Source organism: Neomonachus schauinslandi, chromosome 10 (genome assembly GCF_002201575.2).
Source record: "Neomonachus schauinslandi chromosome 10, ASM220157v2, whole genome shotgun sequence".
Taxonomy (NCBI): domain Eukaryota; kingdom Metazoa; phylum Chordata; class Mammalia; order Carnivora; family Phocidae; genus Neomonachus; species Neomonachus schauinslandi.
This window is the reverse complement of record NC_058412.1, coordinates 117,387,345-117,400,086: the sequence shown is the minus strand read 5'-3', so window position 1 is coordinate 117,400,086 and position 12,742 is coordinate 117,387,345. Positions and strand designations below refer to the sequence as shown.

At 47.4% G+C, this 12,742-nt stretch overlaps 1 long non-coding RNA gene and 3 other non-coding genes across 5 annotated transcripts in view; all 4 read left to right on the top strand.

Moving 5' to 3' along the window:
* Positions 1-9,075, top strand: part of LOC110579546 — a 10,035-nt gene extending 960 nt beyond the window's left edge. Inside the window, exons 2-6 of one of the 2 annotated variants that reach the window (XR_006540822.1) lie at positions 1,131-1,201; positions 2,817-2,888; positions 4,817-4,971; positions 5,982-6,083; positions 6,192-9,075. This is a non-coding gene — a long non-coding RNA (uncharacterized LOC110579546). Of the gene's footprint in view, positions 1-1,048; positions 1,202-2,816; positions 2,889-4,816; positions 4,972-5,981; positions 6,084-6,191 lie in introns of those variants that run through there. The other variant, XR_002480273.2, reaches the window with a different exon arrangement.
* LOC123326095 lies at positions 516-649 on the top strand. Its single transcript, XR_006540878.1, has one exon. It is a non-coding gene; the product is annotated as a small nucleolar RNA SNORA71 (small nucleolar RNA).
* LOC123326097 lies at positions 1,732-1,864 on the top strand. The gene has a single exon (XR_006540880.1). It is a non-coding gene; the product is annotated as a small nucleolar RNA SNORA71 (small nucleolar RNA).
* On the top strand, positions 3,929-4,064 carry LOC123326098. Its single transcript, XR_006540881.1, has one exon. It is a non-coding gene; the product is annotated as a small nucleolar RNA SNORA71 (small nucleolar RNA).
* Positions 9,076-12,742: the final 3,667 nt, after the last annotated feature.

Sequence of the window (12,742 nt, the reverse complement as noted above, 5' to 3'; positions counted from 1 at the left end):
CCCCGGGGGTGCAGAGCGGTTGTCTGAGCTTTCGGGGGGGGGGGGGGGGCGGGGGGGCGGGTCCGGGAGCTCAGGTTCTGAGACCCTTCTTGCAAAGCCCTTGGGCAGAAGGGCGTCTGGTGTGGTAGGTGGGGTGGGTTTGGGGTCAGAGAGGTCTGGGTTCAGATCCCGGTTCAGCCCACCCCTGGCCAGCCGCATAACCTTGGCTCAGTTCCTTCCTTGTCCGGAGCTTCACTTTTGAGTGGGGAAACTGCCAGAGCTCTGGGAGGACAGAGGTCTTGTGTGTGTCCTTTGTTTTTGAGCCCAGGGTGCCTGACACATAGTAGGTGCTCGGGCTGTTATGTGTGGGGTGAATAAACAATGTTGGTGTTTTTGCCGGGAGTTAGTCTTCCCTTTGATGATGAGAGATGGAATCTTTACATGAAGTGGTGATGATGCTCTGGGTCCTGGGCTTGGCCGGGCAGCTGGGGGCTAATAGGGGCTTTTCTTCCAGGCTCACCTTCTGCCTTTTCTGCACCTGCATTCGAAAGTGATCATGGTCTGTCTGTGTCCTGGTCATTGATAGTGCAGGGAGAGGAGTTGCTGAAAGCGCTTCCCCGTGTTTGGAGGGTCCCTTCCTGTCCCTTCCAGACTCTGGAGCTTTCCCACACTTCCTCCTCCTCACCATCTTGTAGATGCCTCTGGGCACCTGTCTGTCTTGCGTGCTCTGGGCCTGGCTCAGGGTGGTTTCTGTTTTTGTGAGGCTTTAAAAAGCCTCACAGGGAGCATGAGGGTGGGTCCTGCCTCATTGCATGTCTGAGTTGTGCAGCCACAGCTGTGGTCTTCTGACACTCGTCTCTAATTTCAGCAGCGCTGTGTCCCTTTCTGCCCCTGTGTTTGAGGGGATTACAGGCTGCTCACGTCCTGGTCATTGGTAATGCAAGCAAAGGAAAAGTTATAAGGCTTTCTTTATGTTCAGGGGTTCCAGAATGGGACAGCCTTAGGTGACGGAACATGAGGTAGATGGAGGGAGGCAGGCTGTCAGTGCATTCACCTCCCAAGACCCAGATTCCATCAATGTTTTCCTGTTGGTGAGCACAGCGGTTTCCTGGACACGTAAAGCAGTGCCAAGTGCTTCTTGTCCCCTGCAGGAGTGTCTCGTGACTGCTGTTCCATGGATGTGAGACGCGACCTCAGGGAGAACCTGATCAAGAGGTCCCAGGTAAGTGGTGTCCTGCCTGGTTCTCGAAAGCTTAAGTCTGTGTGGGCTGTGAGGCTGGACGCGTTCAGGTGATGAGGTGTGGGAATGAGTGCAGGTGAAGGCTGCTTCCTGGTGTTCCCAGCAGTCTGTGTCCCCTTGAGCCGGCGGGCACAGGCCTGGGCCCTCTTCTGCTCCTGAGAGCCCCTGAGGAAGGCTCCTGTGACGTGGAAAGTGGCAGTATCGGATGGTCAGACGGCTGCATTTTAGAGGCAAACAGATTCATATCCAGTGCCCAGCTGAGTGCTCATTGTATGACCACTCACACCCCATCTGCCAGAACCACGAATCCTCAGTATTTCTGCACCATCAGTCTTCACTTCATCTCCTGGGTGGGAGTGGTAAATCGTCCGTGCAAGTGAGGGGCAGCTTCTGTGATCTCGGGCTGTCAGTCTGGTCACGGGCCTGTGTGCCAAGGCTCCGGGGTCAGGCCGGTTCCCAGGCTGCTGCCCAACAAGGCTTCCCTTCTCGGCCCACTCGCCGCCCTTTTTTGCACCTGCATTCGAAAGTGATCGTGGGCTGCCCGTGCCCTGGTCATTGATAGTGCAGGGAGAAGAGTTGTTGAAAGCGCTTCCCCGTGTTAGAAGGGCCCATCCTGTCCCTTCCAAACTCTGGAGCTTTCGAACACATCTTTCTTCCCACTAATTTGTGTTACTTCCTTGGATCTGGCACTTTGTGGCTCACTCAATGCCTTTTTTGCTGAGCAGGGCGCTACCTCAGGGTGTTTCTGTTCATGGGCCAGTGGTAGAGCCATGATAGGGGGTCCCTCTTCTCCCAGGGCTCCCCCAGGAAGCTTTCTCTGCCTCCCCATCGCACCTCTTCCCACACCCTCAGCCCCACCTCTCAGCCCTGGTCACACTGGACATTGGTGATTTGCTTGTCACGCCCCCTTTGCTGTGATCTTGAGGCAGTGGCTCTGTCCTGCTGTCTGACACGTAGCTCTTGGACAAAACAAGATGTAGGAGACAGGTGCCACGTGGTGAGGCAGTGGGCTCATCCCATTGTGGCATGTCCGTGGGAAGACAGTGCCCTTGAGCCAGCCAGCCTGCTCAAGGCTGAGGCATCCTCCTCTCCCCGGAAGCGTTGGTTCTCTCTCGTCCTGGTCATGGGCTGGGCCCATGGTCCACAGGGGGTGATGTTCCTCAACGCTTAGATTGAGGGGCAGGGAATGGAGTAGTGATCCAGCTGGGCAGCACACGTCATGGTTGATACATACGTAAGCTGCCCTTACACACTATGGAGGACATGGGGCCCTCCCACTACCTGTTACCCCTCCTGCTCCATGCTCATCGCTGCCAGTCAGCATGGCACGCTCCCCAAAACCTGGCCTTGACAACCTTTTGACACAGACTGCTTAGCAGCAGATTGATCTCTGGCCCATAGGTTAGCACTGACGCTACTCCTGTCACAGGTGATCCGCAGACCCCTGTCTAGAGTTAAGTTGTTCTTGTCCCTGAGACAGTCGTGTGGTACTAGTGGATATGAGTAGCAACAGGCCACATTTGTGGGTGCTGTAACCTGCCGGCCACTGTGCGCACCAGGGCCTGCTGTGAGTGCTCACTCGTGCGCTGTCTTGCAGGTGGGTCTGCATGTGCAGAGGCTCCATGGGAGGTGTCATCTTACCAGCCCGCGGTAGGCTGTGGGGCCCGAGGTAAGGTGTTCAGACCTTTCTCTGGAAGTTTGTTTTGTGCATCTGTAAAGTCACGTACGTGTGCCCTGGGGTTTGGATGAGGAAGTAAGACAGTGGGCATCCTGTGAGCTTGCAGTTGGGTCCTTGCTGTGGGCAATGCCTCACGTACCGAGAGGGGTCGGGCCTCTAGAAAGCTGCTCAGGTAGGTGGAGGGCTCCCCGGGGCAGCTCCCTTCCTAGTGTCAGCAGCGTGCTCTGAGGGGGAGCATGTAGGTTTAGGCACCAGAGATCCTGGTCTGGCCTCCGAACTACCTAGCTTTGTGACCTCTTCTCAATCTCCACTTCATCTGAAAAACATAGCTGGGTAGCTGTGAAGGGTTTTAGAAAATTTCTCATGGTCGTGTTGTAACCATAGGATACTGATCTTTTCTAACCCAAAAGCATCTCTGATTTTTTTTTAAAGATTTATTTATTTCAGAGAGAGCGAGCAGGGGGAGGGGCAGAGAGGGAGAGAGAAACTCCAACAGACTCTGCACTCAGCGTAGAACCCAACGCAGGGCACAATCCTGCGACCCACGAGGTCACGACCTGAGCTGAAACCCAAGAATCGGTCGCCTAACTGTCTGTGCCACCCAGGGACACCAGCATTTCCCATTTTTTATGCTGGAAGCATCTTGACTCTTCTGTGGCAGGGAGGTGTTACAGGGTCTCCGCAGGGTACAGCAGAAGCTGCTGGGGCTCTGTGTTTGGCTGGGCCGCTCTCACTCAGGCCATTCCCCAGGCTCCTGACACCAGCCTCTCGTCCTTCCTGGCTCTCTTTCTGCATTTTTCTTTTTTTTTTTTTTCTTTTTTTTAAAGATTTTATTTATTAACCCGACGGAGAGAGACACAGCGGGAGAGGGAACACAAGCAGGGGGAGTGGGAGAGGGAGAAGCAGGCTTCCCGCCAAGCAGGGACCCCGATGCGGGGCTCGATCCCAGGACCCTGGGATCAGGACCTGAGCCGAAGGCAGATGCTTAATGACTGAGCCACCCAGGCGCCCCTCTTTCTGCACTTTTCTGCTCCTGCACCCAAAAGTGACTGCCTGCTGTCTTTGCCCTGGTCGTTGATAGTGTAGGGAGAGGAATCACTGAAAAAAGTTCCTGTGTTTGAAGGGTCCAGCCAGCCATCCCCTTCCAAGCCCTGGAACTTTCCCACACTAGCTTTCTGCCATTCCCTTCAGAGCTTGGGCCTCCTGGGATGCAGTGACTGGGCTAGCCCCCTGACCGCTGGGGGCTCATTCTGTCTTCTCATGTTACAGATCCTCTTGTCAGAAATCAGTCTATACACTTCTATGTGGCCCTCACCCTGGACTAAGTTCATAATAGCGCTTGAGGGCACACGTGAGAATCGCAAATCCTGGGTTCTACTTTATGAATTTATGGGAGTGGAGGCTAGCCCGGAAGAGCACATCAGTCAGGATGGCATGCTAATTCATTGCTCGTGCGTGTGTTGTCTTTGCTCCTTTACTCTTTCTTGAGCACAGTGTGGATTGCTTCTCCAGGAGCTGTCAGTGATGTTAAATAAATGGAGAAAGAAAAGTACAGGTGGGGCCTGCTATAGGGGCGTGGGGGAGTTCTGTCAATTCTGAGTCAATAAAAAAGTTCTCATTTGTCATGGTCTGCCAGAAGCCGGGGGAGTTTTCTCGTCAGTCACTGATGGGAGGAGAGTATGTTGTTGGCTGATCACCCTGTCTGTAGCTCCCCTTTTGTTGACTTCATCTGTTTTTTTGTGGGTTCTTTTGAAAAGGGTGACCCCAGGGGTTGACTGAAGAAGAATTTCTCAGGCCTGTGGATCTTTGAGGTCTGTATTTATAGACTATAGACTGCAGACTTCCTAGCCTCCTTTCTGGTTCATGTCTGTGAGGATATTGTTGCTGACTGGGCACTCGGTGTGGTCATCCATCCGCAGCAGGCTGACTGGCTGCCTTCCGTGCTGTGCACCCGCCGATGTGTTCCGGAAGCAGAAACCCCGCAGCGGTACCTTCACTCTGTGGACTCAGAGACAGCCTGGTGCTCCTGAGAGAGACAGCCTGGTGCCCCCGAGAGGAATGTCTTGGCTCCCAGGTAACAAGGGCAGTGAGGTTGGAGGTGAGGTCAAGGTGTCCATCCCTTTGACCCCCCTCCTTTTGATTGGGGGCTCCTTTCTAGTTCCCAAGACCTCTTCCCTTTACATTTGGGTCTCGTGTTTGCAGATGGGATCCTGTTGTGCCAGGTGGTTTTGTTCCCATCTCAGCGATGAGGTGGTGGTAGTGAGAATAACATACGTGAACCACCTGGTGCCCAGGAGCCGTCGAAGAACCCAGAGAGTGCCCTTGTCTTTCATACCTGCTCTCCGCCCCCTTTGCATCAGGGGCCTGTCCTGTTCCACAGCCTAGTTCCTGGTCAGGCTCCTCAGCCAGCCTGGAGGATTTAAGGGACAATGGTGAACATTCTGAAAAAAAATCACCTCATGCCCCACTCCAGACCTGGTAATTCGAACCTCTAGGTGTAGAGTCCTAGGGATTGAGTTGGGGTTCTCTTGCACAATGTCCTCAAGCATTCACGATGTTTTCTCATTTCTCCTTCGAAGGGGTCTGGCAGTGCTGATTTTCACAGGTCTGGGCACCTAACCAGAACAGGTCTCATTGGAAGTTCATCTTGCATTTGCCTTTCTTGGCTGGGTCATATTAAGAGGGTCTTTGCAGAACAGGATGGCAGGTGCTGGGGCCTTGTGACAGGCTGGGCAGACACGGCATGACAATGTCGGGGAGAGCTGCTGAGGATGGTGGTCCATCCCTTTGCTCATGATGCAGTGGGACCTCAGGGTCGAGCCCTGGACTGAGCCGTGAGCTGTCTTCCCGTGGATTGCTGTATGTAGTCAGTTGTCCTGATTGTGAACTGCTCGAAAAAAAGCGATTTATTATAAAAATGACTTTTAAGATGTTTTTCCTTTATTCTTTTTTATTCTGGTGATAACATAGTATGGCATGCATAAACTGGGCACTTAGGCCTAGTTGATGGGGACCCTCTCAGTGATGTGATGGGGGAAGGAGGCAACGGAGACTGAATGCTTGTATGCTGCTTCTCCCTCGTAGGTCAGCCTTAGATCTGGAGCTGTTGAAGTAAGTCCCAAGGCCATGAGTTCAGGGACCCTCGGGATGACTTGGCATCTGGGTTTGCTGATATGTCTCCCCAAGGTGAGTTACTGCCAAGCGCTGGGGACCCACAGGCAGGGGGTAAGCTGGTTTGCATCTCTGTGGGTGGGAACTCCAAACCATTGGTCTCACCTGTCCTTTCTTTTTTAGATTCTCTTGGTGTTAGGGGACAGCAGAAGAACAGAGGATGGCGAGGGAGTCCCTGCAGAACGCATCCCCAGAGCACTCCTGCTGTGACTCAGAGCATCATGAATCAACTCTTCACTCCACATAGGAGATCAGAGGGAAAGTGCTGGGGCCAGGGCTCGGGCTGGGGTCCACGTCAGCTGGCTGAGGCTTGACAACAGTGCCCTGAGAAGCCATGGACAGAGAAGGCCAGCCCCATGTTCCTCTGCTATGCCTGGAATGACCTTAATGACCAAGACTTTTTCTCTTGTGTTGCAGCTGCTCATCACTTTACTCTCTGCCCACCATTCAGTAAACCTTACAGACTCGCTGTGCCTGCCTTTTAAGTCCATAACAAGCCTTGTGCCACCGAGGCTGGGTGTGGAGAAGTGGATCACAGGCCAGTCTTGTTTTCACCCCCTGAGCCTCTCCTGTCATGCTCCTGGGGCTTGGCACACAGGCCGCAGTCTGAGGTGTTGCATTAGGACTGGGACAGTAGCTGGCTCAGATTCAGGGCCCATGAAAGAATCGAAGGTTCGAGGAACAGTCAGGCCAGGGCTTTGGAAGGGTGGCTGGTGACAGCGGGCTGGAGTGAGGCAGGCACCGATGTCACTGAGGAAGCTGGGTTGGCCCGAGTTTTGGGGCCTGGCTCCTGAGTAAATGCCTGCTTTTGTGGCCAGCCGACCTAGTTTGCCTGGGATTGAGGGGTTTCCCAGGACATGGGACTTTCATTGTTAAATCCAGAAAGGTCCTGGGCAAACTGGAACTAGTTGGTCAACTTACCTCGGGAGTCAAATACATGATGTCAGCCTGAGGACAGGCTACTGAGTAAAGGTGGGAGGCAGCAGGGTGAAGGTGGAGCAGCTGCTGTTGATGGACCTTGTGGCTATCCTCAAGGTCAGGCTTTTGGAGATAATTGTGGTAAGTCAATAATTGCAATAATGTGATGATGGTCTAAGGGTGTGCATGTGTGAACTTTTTAATTCCCATGTTATAGATGGATGGGTCTTCATAGAGGAAATAGGTCCCAAAGGCTGTGATGAAAGGCTGGAGTTAATTGTCCAATTTCTGCACTTGAACTTGCCTTGATGAGTTTGACACCTTGATGGGCTCCTTTTCGGGGGCAGGCAGGTGTTCTTCATGGCTGAAGTGTTCACTCTGCCAGCCAGTTCCTGACACAGGCATCCAGAAGTCTTTATTTTTATTTTTTTTATTTTTTGGCCTTCCCTGTGGCCTGTCTTGACTTTTTTTTAGCAGCCTTTAGTCAGCTGGTTGTGGCTGCATGAAAAAACGCCAAGGGAAGGATCTGGGTCCACTTGAGAAAGCTGTGCCTGGTTGGGAATGTGTGCTGCCATGGAGGAAGAGCAGAACGTGGGCCAGTACTTAAAAAGTGTGCATGGAGACACTTGGCGTGTCCCACGGGGCACCAGGTCATGCCCGCCTCGCATGCGGCATGGGAAGCATGAGCCATGTCAAGTGTTGAGGGCCTGAGGAAATCTGAGAAGAGCATTCCAGCCAGCGTGACCTAGGAACCAGGCTTAAGGTCATGGAGCTATGATCCTTGCTGGGAGATGTGCAAGCTTCCTGGAGGGCCTGGTGGAGCAGGGAGTGGGAGATTTCCATAGCAGAATTGAGAGCTAGAAGTAATGGAGAGCTGGTCAGAGTGAAGGTCCGTCCATTAAAAAGAAAAGCATTTATTCATGAGCCAGGCACCATGCTTAGAAGTAGGGGTACAATGGGAAATAGCATGGTTTGTGCACTTCAGGTATTCCTGAAATGACTATAGATAATAATGTGTTTATATGCTGAATGTCTGTGGAACATGCATTTGTATTGGGCACTGCTGTAGGTGTTGGGGGTACCACTCCAAACAAAACACAGGAGGCCTCAGCTTATTTAGAACTGCAGTCCATTATGGTAATGTAAAGTGTAAAGTTCCCATCTTCACTTGCACAAGCCGTAGTTCAAGTGCTTGGTAGCCCCAAGTGGCTGCCGTGTTGGGTAGTGCAGGTATCAAAGACTGTTTCTATCACCACAAGAAGTGTGGTGTTGAAAAGAAAACCCATGGGCCCCAAAGTGGCATCACTGAGGCCAAGTCCCCAAACCCGGACATAATACCTAATCTAATTGCAGTTTCAACCTCCCCCGGAAATGTAGTCTTACCTGGTCAGTCACAAGTTCTCTGATGGGTGCCAAGGAGTCCTACCACAGGGGCCCTCTCCATCCCCAAAGGAGGATGGGAGTAATCTACCTGATTAGAACCCCCTCCTGTTCCCCCTAAGGGAAAGCCTTGCCTGGAACAATTTTTTTGCAAATAACTTTCTTGCCCCACCTTCCTTCCCTAGAAACCTTTCTGTTCAATCTCTTGGAGCTCCCCTCTGCTTGTTAGATGGGATGCTGCCTGATTCATGAATTGTTTAATAAAGCCAACTAGATCCTCAGATGTACCTGGCTGAATTTTGTTTGACGTCAGACAGCACTGGTCTAGAAGGTTAGGAGTTCAAGTTTAAAAACATGATTGAAGAGTGTTGCTGGACACCTTTACGGAAAAGCCGTTACTTGAGTCCAAAGAGGATTGGTGCCATGTCCCTGCTGATCAGGGTGGTTCTGAGTGTTGGTGGATAAACCTGGGGCAGCAGCCTGCAGGGGTGTGGATCACTGGCTTTGGAGTCCCACAGACCTGGGGTTTAACCCTCTTGGGTGACATAAGGCAAGTTTGTACTACCTGACCTTGGTTTCCTCTTACAAAACGAGAACCACAGCTTTACAGGATATGGTAAGGTAGGGATTAAACAGACTGTTGTATGAAAAAGTCTGTGTAGGGCGCCTGGGTGGCTCAGGTGGTTAAGCGTCTGCCTTCGGCTCAGGTCATTGTCCCAGGGTCCTGGGATCGAGTCCCGCATCGGGCTCCCTGCTCCTTGGGAGCCTGCTTCTCCCTCTGCCTCTCTCTTTCTCTGTCTCTCATGAATAAGTAAATAAAATCTTTAAAAAAAAAAAGTCTGTGTAATGTGTCCCTTCAGAATGTTCAGTAATTGATAGTTATTACTATTTATTGAAGGTTCCTCTGCACCATACCAAGATTGCTCATAGTTCTCTTTGGTCTTGGGGGCTTTCAGGGTGTAGCCCCTAATGCTGAAGTTTGTGAGGAAGCAAAAATAGTTCCCTTTTACAACAAAAGATTTACATATAATATAATTAGTAGATACTTAGAAACATCTCCAAACTAGAGGATATAGGATATATGCTTTTCTGAAGCATATAAAGAGTATATATGAATGCTATTCATGTTCTGGGTTATAAAACAAGTAGCAAATACTGAAGAATCAGTCATACAGACTACCTTTGTACTACAATATATAGACAATAACAGACAAAAACAGGTTTGAAAAAATCCCTATGTTTGGGAAATTTAAAACATTTTAAAATACCTCATCAAAGATGATTCCATAAGGGGAATTAGAAATATTAACAACTGAATGATAATAAAAATTTCTACATACCAAAGTTTGTGTGATGTAGCTCAAATAATTCCTAAGAAATTTATGCCTCGTGCTTAAAATAGGAAGAAGACAAATTTAATAAGTAACAAAGAGAAAATAGAAGTAATGAGAATAAAAGAGCAGAAGCAAACCAAAGTTAGCGAATAAGATTACTTTTTGTCTAAAAGTTTATACTTTGATAAAATGCATATATTTCTAGAAAACAAAATTGCCTTAAGGAGTGATGGAAAACTTGAGTAGTCTGATAAAGCCCACAGGGGACAGTTCAACAGAGTCCACAATTTATTCGCCTGTTGCAACATGAACTTTTGGTCACTATCAAAGCTGTGATTTTCTGACAAGAAATCTTGGATCTGTCCTTGAATGAATGAATATGTAACAATCCAAACACATATCTCATTGGGGACAATTGAGTACAGTCCATTTGGAGGGGTGTGCGGGCTCCATGAGGCTTTGGCTTCAGACTGTCTACAATTTTGTCAGAATTCAGCTGTAGACAGGTCATGGCATGAGAAACATTGGTGAGGCTTTAAAAATTTTCCCACCAACGTTGAAGATCATAGACATTTACTTACCTCTACTAAGGTGGTAAGACTGAATAGCTCCAACGAATGTAGCAATCAGAGTGGAAGAGAGTGAAAGCCTCTTTTGAGGAATAACAATTTCTGAGGATGTAGTGAAGGATTACCTTGGACTAAGAACATATGAACTGTGAAGACGTTGATCAACTAGTAGCTGTAGGCTTAAATCCTAAAGTACTGTGATTGTCACTGATAGACAAGGATGTTGAAAGCTTAGAATCACTCCATAGACAGTTCTTGTACCAGTCTTTGCTTGGACAGTAGTATGTTTCTTTTAATCTGAAAAGTATAAAATTCAAATTTTTTATATTAATATAGTCAATACATAATTAACTCAGGAAGATGGAACTTCTTTTGTCAGTTTTGTGGTTTTTTATCCTAAATTTGATAAACAAAGGGCTCTCACAAGTTTTGAGTTGATTAGAACATAGAGAAGGCTAAAATCTAATAGCTTTTATCCTTTCTAAGGTGAAGGAACAAATCTTTGTGTAACCTGGTGGCCATTCAAGGAAACTCAAAGGTAGTTTAGGACTAAAAGACATTTTAACCATTTTATTCTGAATTTGGGCAAGAATTGTCAGAGGACAAAATATGGACACATCACACTTTCCAAATGTAAGAAAAAGTTACTGCAAGACAGTATTTTGAAAACCACAGCAAAAAGTAGATAGCTATTAGAAACTTAACTTTTTTTTTTTTTTTTTAGAAATAAGGAACTTTTGTTAGGATGAATTAAGAGTATACCAGACATAACATACAGATGGCCAACAGAGACATGAAAAGATGCTCAATATCACTCATCATCAGGGAACTGCAAATCAAAGCCACAGTGAGATATCACCTCATATAAGTCAGAACGACTAGTATCAAAAAGTAAGTTTCGTAGACTTGAAGAAAAAGAAACCCCTGTGCACTGTTCCTGGGAATGTAAATTGGTACAACCACTGTGGAAAGCAGTATGGATGTTTCAAAAAAAGTTAAAAGAACTACCACATGATCCAGTAATTCCACTACAGGATATTTACCCAAATAAAACGAAAACAGTAATTTGAAAAGATACAGGCACCCCTATGTTTACTGTAGCATTACTTACAATAGCCAAGATATGGAAGCAACCCAAGTGTCCATTGACAGATGAATGGATAAAGAAGATGTGTATATATGTATACCCACACACAACGGAATTGTACTTAGCCATAAAAAACTGAAATCTTGGGACGCCTGGATGGCTCAGTCAGTTAAGAGTCTGCCTTCGGCTCGGGTCATGGTCCCAGGGTCCTGGGATCGAGCCCTACATCGGGCTCCCTGCTCAGCGGGGAGCCTGCTTCTCCCTGTCCTTCTGCCTGCCGCTCCCCCCTGCTTGTGTTCTCTCTCTGTGTGTAAATAATAAATAAAATCTTCAAAACAAAACAAAACAAAACCAAAAAACTTAAATCTTGCCATTTGCAACAACATGGATGGATCTAGAGGGTATAGTGCTAAGTGAACTAAGTCCATTAGAGAAAGAAAAATACCATATGAATAATTTCATGTGGAATTTAAGAAACAAAGCCAGCAAAAGAGACAAAAAAAGACTTTTAAATAAAGAGAACAAACTGGTGTTTGCCAGAGGACAGGTGGGGGGAGGGATGGGTGAAATAAGTGAAGGGGATTAAGAGTACACTCCCATGATGAACACTGAGTTATATATAGAATTGCTGAGTCCATATATTGTACACGTGAAACTAATATAACACTACATCAGTTATACTGGAATTAAAAAAAGTATCTGGCACAAAATAACATCATTTTACCATGAAACCCCTAAATTCTAATTTTATTTTTTTGTGTGTGTCAACCATGGGACAGTGCTCAGTAAAGCATTTATAAACCTTTCTTATGGATGAATTCACTGAGCCAACTTTGTCAAAAATTTTTAATACAGGTTTTTGGTTTTTTTAGGAACACTGCAGGTAGTATAACCCAAGTCAAAAAATTGTTACTAAAATTTGTACATTTACAGTATAACCTTTTTATTATTTTTATTAGTTAGAGACTTTAAAAAATGAATCTTATTTTCAAAATATAATTAATCTTACGAACATACTACATCCAACAGTGCACCTATCCTAATGAATTCACCATCATAATAAACTGTAATAATTCCCTTAAACAAACTACATGTGTTATCTTGTACACATACTTGCATCTCCCTGTAATTATGCCTGGTAGTGTCTTAAGTTATTTTTGTTAATTACCATTATTAGCAAAGTAAACACTTTTTGTTTTCTCTAGACTCCAGAAAACTAGAAGACAGGAAACAAGAACTATCTGGCTATTTTTTGCCATTAGTTTACATTTAATGTTATCTTTTTATATTTAAACACATCACCCATCTGGTTAATTTATAGCTATTTTAAATGAATAAGGAATAAATTACAAGTAGGTTTAGTGACCAAAGTTTAAAACTTTTTAA